Raw genomic sequence first — 6,695 nt, 5'->3', positions numbered from 1 at the left:
ATTAGAGCATCTTAATTATACTCCAGGAATTTGCTTAAACAGATTAATCATTATAGAGGACAAATTTAGAAGCTGTGCTCACTGAGGGATCTGCTCTGAATGTCCCTGGGGAGATTCTGATGACAACCGCCTGTTGGGCCTGTGCCAAGGCCTTGGGCACCTCAGGAACTTGGACACTGGCTGGAAGCTCTACGCCCTGCTTCAGGCTTCTCTTTGCTCCTCTGGGACTGCAGAGCAGGCTCTGCAACTCCTGGTTGTGAAACGTGGCTGGAGTTTGAGAGTAGGGAGCCCTGGTGCCTTCTTGCTCTTCCAGTGGACTCACTGCACTCTAAGGTATGGATTTGTGGGCCCCTCCTCGATAAAGTAAAGCCTTAGTCCACTTACTTGTGGCAACTGGGCACCACAGATATTGGCGCCTCACCTCTGGTCAACTTAATCAGGATTTCTGGGGTTGAGCATCTCTAATTTTGCAGGAGCTACTGAAGTGCCCACCAGATGGTTCTAGTATACACCAAGGTTAAGGAATCACAGCAAAATCTGAGCACTATCATATGGTTTACTTCTGCGCACATAAGCGTGGAGAGTCAGCCCCAAAAGTGCTTTGGCACTGAGGATAAATCACTCTGGTACTAATGGAAAATAATTGGTGTACACAGATCTACCCAAAGTCGGTGTTTACAAACCCTTATCACTGGGGAGGCAATGTTTCATGCTGTTTAAAAGCCAGTGCTTTGGATCAGACTATATGGATTTAAGGGCTGCTCCCCCATTTCCTAGCTCTGTGACCTTGGGTAACTTTACCTCTCTGAGCCTCGGTTTTCTCATAGGGACTGTGCCCACTTCACAGGATTGTACAGAAAGGGAGTAAGACTATATATGGAAGGAGCTTAGAGCAGTGCCTGGCACACAGTAAGTGCTCACTTAAAGTTAGCTCTCACTATTTCCTCATTCTTCTCCTCAGCATCACCATTTGGCTCAAGGATAGAACAGAATGTTCATAAGAAGCCAGGTCAGAAGTCCTTCCCAGGGACAATCAATGAGGCTGAACCTATAGCAAATCAATGACACTAAGCCAGTCCTGTCCCAGTCCCCTGCCTATGTGAGCCCTAAGTGGGAATGAAAATGCATTCCTTTCAGAGCTTAGAGTCACGTGAAGAAACAGATTTTCATTTTTTTTTTGGAAATTAAAAAAAAAAATGATTGGGAGAGGGATCCAAGATGGCTGATTAGGAGCAGCTCAGCATTGCAGCTCCCAGTGAAAGCATGGAGGGTGAGTGGACACAGCATTTCCAGACAGATTTTTATGGCACATAGACCAGGAGATACCCAGGCGGAGGAGCCCCATGGGTCACCAGTGCAGCTGTTTTGGCCAGCGCGGCCGTTTTGCTGGCTCCCCGGTGCCGCGGTTCTCCATATAAAATACACGGGTCCCGGTGCCATTATAGCTGGCGATTGGAATTCTGGGAATGCAGAGTCACATATTCATCTGATTAAAAGGGGGACAGAAACAGGGAGACCGGACAGCAGATTCCCAGGCAAAAAAAGCGCCAGGAATCTCAGTGCCACTGTTTCAGCCAGCGCAGTGGGTTGCCACACGGGAAATCACACAGGTCCCGGTGCCTTTTCAACAGGTGACTGGAACACCTGGGAGACAGTTAACCATTCAACAACAACAACAACAACAAAAAAAAAAAAAAAAAAAAAAAAAAGGCTCTGAGGCAGGGAGCCAGGTGATCAGGCTTGGCTGGTCCCACCCCCATAAAAAAACAGCAATCAGAAATGCTCTGGATTGAGAGTTTCACACTAAGCACAGCTGAGCCCAGGATGGTGCAGCTGTGTGGGGGAGGGGCGTCTGCCATTACTGAGGCAGTCAACCACTACAGAGGTAGTCTGCCATTGCTGAGGCAGCCCACCATTGCCGAGGCAGCCCGCCATTAGAGAGAGAGCCTGCCATTATAGAGTTGGGCAGCCATTACCGAGGCAGTTCTAACTATACCTGTATAAACAGGACTGCAGGAAAGTTCACACCACAGCTAGGTAGAGCCCACAGCTACTCAGCAAAGCCTCTACAGACAGACAGTGACTAGGCTGCCTCCTCACTGGGCAGGGCAGCCCTGAAAAAAAGGCAGCAGCACAACAGAAACTCATAAATAAAGCCATAACTCCCTGGGACAGAGTACCAGGGGACAAATAAAAAGGGGGGGTGGTTAAGAGATCTGCTGCAGCAGTCTTAAGCATACCTGCCCAGCAGCTCTGAATGAACAACAGAGCTCACAGCTCAGCACTTGAGCTCCTATAAAGGACAGACTGTCTCCTCAAGCAGCTCCCTGACCCCGATATACCCAAAGAGTCACCTCATAAAGGAGAGGTCAGACTGACATCTGGCAATTATCCTTCTGGGACAAAGATAGCAGAAGAAGAAACTGGCAGCAACCCTTACTGTTCTGCAGCTGCTGCAGTTGATCCCCAGGCAAGCAGGGCCTGGAGTGGACCTCAGGAGTCCTACAGCAGAGGGGCCTGAATATTAGAAGAAAAACTAAGAAACAGAAAGAAATAACTTCTTCATCATCAACAATCTGGACATCCACTCAGAGACCCTATCTGAAAGTCAACAACTACAAAGACGACAGGTGGATAAATCCACAAAAATGGGAAGAAACCAGCACAAAAAGGATGAAAACACCTGAAACCAGAATGCCTGCCCTCCTACAAGGGATCACAACTCCTCACCAGCAAGGGAACAAGGCTGAATGGACAATGAGTATGGTGGATGCAGAATGAGTGTGATGAATTGACAGAATCAGGCTTCAGAAGGTGGGTAATAGCAAACTTCTCTGAGCTAAAAGAACATGTTCTAACCCAATGCAAAGTAACAAAGAACTTGAAAAAAGATTTGATGAAATGCTAATTAGAATAGACAACTTAGAGAGGAACACAAGTGAACTGATGGAGCTGAAAAACACAACACGAGAACTTCGCGAAGCATGCACAAGTTTCAAAAGCCGAATTGACAAAGCAGAAGAAAGGGTATCAGAGGTCGAAGATCAACTCAATGAAATAAAACAAGAAGGCAAGAGTAGAGAAAAAGGGTAAAAAGGAATGAGCAAAGTCACCAATAAATATGGGACTATGTGAAAAGACCTAATCTATGTTTGATAGATGTACCTGAATGCGACAAAGAGAATGAATCCAAGCTGGAAAATACTCTTCAGGATATTATCCAGGAGAACTTCCCCAACCTAGCAAGGCAGGCCAATATTCAAGTCCAGAAAATATAGAGAACACCACAAGGATATTCCTCAAGAAGAGCAACCCCAAGGCACATAATTTTCAGATTCACCAGGGTTAAAATTAAGGAGAAAATGCTAAGGGCAGCCAGAGAGAAAGCTTGGGTTACCCACAAAGGGAAGCCCATCAGACTCACAGCAGATCTCTCAGCAGAAACCCTACAAGCCAGAAGAGAGTGGGGGCCAAAATTCAACATCCTTCAAGAAAAGAACTTTCAACCCAGAATTTCATATGCAGCCAAACTAAGCTTCATAAGTGAAGGAAAAATGAAATCCTTTGCGAACAAGCAAGTACTCAGATTTCATCACCACCAGGCCTGTTTTACAAGAGCTCCTGAAAGAGGCACTAAACATAGAAAGGAACAACCAGTACCAGCCACTCCAAAAACATACCAAATGGTAAAGAGCATCAACACAACGAAGAAACTGCATCAGCTAACGGGCAAAACAGCCAGCTAGCATCAAAATGGCAGGATCAAATTCACACATAACAATATTAACCCTAAATGTAAATGGGCTAAATGCCCTAATCAAAAGACACAGACAGAAAAATTGGATAAAAAGCCAAAACCCATCGGTGTGCTGTATCCAGAAAACCCATCCCACATGCAAGGATACACAAAGGCTCAAAATAAAGGGATGGAGGAAGATTTACCAAGCACATGGAGAGCAAAAAAAAAAAAAAAAGCAGGAGTTGCAATACTCCTCTCAGATCAAATAGACTTTAAACCAACAAAGATCAAAAGAGACAAAGAAGGACATTACATAATGGTAAAAGGATCAATGCAACAAGAATAGCTAACGATCCTAAATATATATGCACCCAATACAGGAGCAATCAGATACATAAGGCAAGTTCTTAATGACTTACAAAGAGGCTTGGACTCCCACACAATAATAGTGGGAGACTTTAACACCCCATTGTCAATATTAGACAGATCAACGAGACAGAAAATTAATAAGGATATCTAGGACTTGAACTCAGACCTGAACCAAGCAAACCTAATAGACATTTACAGAACTCTTCACCCCAAATTCATAGAATATACATTCTTCTCAGCACCAAATTGCACTACTCTAAAACTGACCACATAATTGGAAGTAAATCACTCCTCAGCAAATGCAAAAGAATGGAAACCATAACAAAGAGTCTCTCAGACCACAGTACAATCAAGTTAAAACTCAGAATTCAGAAACTAACTCAGAACCACACAGCTTCATGGAAACTGAACAACTGGCTCTTGAATGTAGATTGGATAAACAATGAAATGAAGGCAGAAATAAAGATGTTCTTTGAAACCAACAAGAAGACACAACATACCAGAATCTCTGGGACACATTTAAAGCAGTCTCTAGAGGAAAGTATATAGCAATAAGTGCCCACATGAGAAGCAAAGAGAGATCTAAAATTGATACCCTATTGTCAAAATTGAAAGAGCTAGAGGAGCAAGATCAAAAAACCTCAAAACCTAGCAGAAGACAAGAAATAACTAAGATCAGAGCAGAACTGAAGGAGATAGAGACAGAAAAAAATCTTCAAAAAATCAGTAAATCCAGGAGCTGGTTTTTCAAAAAGATCAACAAAATAGACAAACCACTAGCCAGATTAATAAAAAGAAAATAGAGAATAATCAAATAGATGCAATAAAAAATGATAAAGGGGATATCACCACAGATTCCACAGAAATTCAAACCATCATCAGAGAGTATTACAAACAACTCTATGCACATAAAGTAGTAAACCTGGAAGAAATAGATAAATTCCTGGACACTTGCATCCTCCCAAGCCTAAACCAGGAAGAGGTCGAAACCCTGAATAGACCAATAACAAGGTCTGAAGTTGAGGCAGCAATTACAAGCCTACCACCCAAAAAAAGCCCAGGTCCAGATGGGTTCAGAGCTGAATTCTACCAGACATACAAAGAGGAGCTGGTACTATTCCTTCTAAAACTATTCCAAACAATCTCCAAAAAGAGGAAATCCTTCCCAAATCATTTTATGAGACCAACATCATCCTGATAATAAAACCTGGCAAGAAAACTTCAGGCCAATATCAATGATGAACATAGATGCAAAACTCTTCAGTAAAATACTGGCAAGCCAATTGCAACAGCACATCAAAAAGCTTATCCACCATGATCAAGTAGGCTTCATCCCAGGGATGCAAGGCTGGTTCAACATACGCAAGTCTATAAACATAATACACCATATAAACAGAACCAAAGACAAAAACCACATGATTATCTCAATTGATGCTGAGAAGGCCTTCAACAAAATTCAACAGCCCTTTATGCTAAAAGCCCTCAATAAACTAGATAGTGATGGAACGTATCTCAAAATAATAAAAGCTATTTACAACAAACCAACAGCCAATACAATACTGAATGGGCAAAAACTGGAAGCATTCCCTTTGAAATCTGGCACTAGACAAGTATGCCCTCTCTCACCACTCCTATTCAATATAGTACTGGAAGTTCCAGCCAGAGCACTCAGGCAAGACAAAGAAATAAAGGGTATTCAATTAGGAAAGGAGGAAGTCAAATTGTCTCTATTTTCAGACGGCATAATTGTATATTTACAAGACCCCATCGTCACAGCCCAAGATCTCCTTAAACTGATAAGCAACTTCAGCAAAGTCTGAGGATATAAAATCAATGTGCAAAAATCACAAGCATTCCTATACACCAATAACAGACATAAAGAGAGCCAAATCAAGAACGAACTGCCATTTACAATTGCTGTAAAGAGAATAAAATACCTAGGAATACAACTAACAAGGAAGGTAAAGGACCTCTTTAAGGAGAACCACAAACCAGTGCTCAAGGAAATAAGAGAGGACACAACTGATGGAAAAACACTCCATGTTCATGGTTAGGAAGAATCAATATCATGAAAATGGCCATACTGCCCAAAGTAATTACAGATTCAATGCTATCCCCATCAAGCTACCAATGGCCTTCTTCACAAAACTGGAAAAAAAACACCTTAAACTTCATACGGAACCAAAAGAGAGCCCGCATAGCCAAGTCAATTCTAAGCAGAAAGAACAAATCAGGAGGTATCACACTACCAGACTTCAAACTATACTACAAGGCTACAGTAATCAAAACAGCATGGTACTGGTACCAAAACAGACATATAGACCAATGGAACAGAACAGAGGCCTTGGAGGCAACACAACATATCTACAACCATCCGATCTTTGACAAACCTGAAAAAAACAAGCAATGGGGAAAGGAGTCCCTGTTTAATAAGTGGAGTTGGGAAAACTGGCTAGCCATGTGTGGAAAGCAGAAACTGGACCCCTTCCTGACACCTTACACTAAAATTAACTCCAGATTGATTAAAGACTTAAACATAAGACCTAACACTATAAAAAACCTAGAAGAAAACCTAGGCAAAACCATT

Source organism: Sapajus apella, unplaced genomic scaffold, assembly GCF_009761245.1.
Source record: "Sapajus apella isolate SASKATOON/1434 unplaced genomic scaffold, GSC_monkey_1.0 scaffold40, whole genome shotgun sequence".
Classification (NCBI taxonomy): Eukaryota; Metazoa; Chordata; class Mammalia; order Primates; family Cebidae; genus Sapajus; species Sapajus apella.
The sequence above is the reverse complement of the archived record's forward strand: the minus strand, read 5'-3'. Positions refer to the sequence as shown.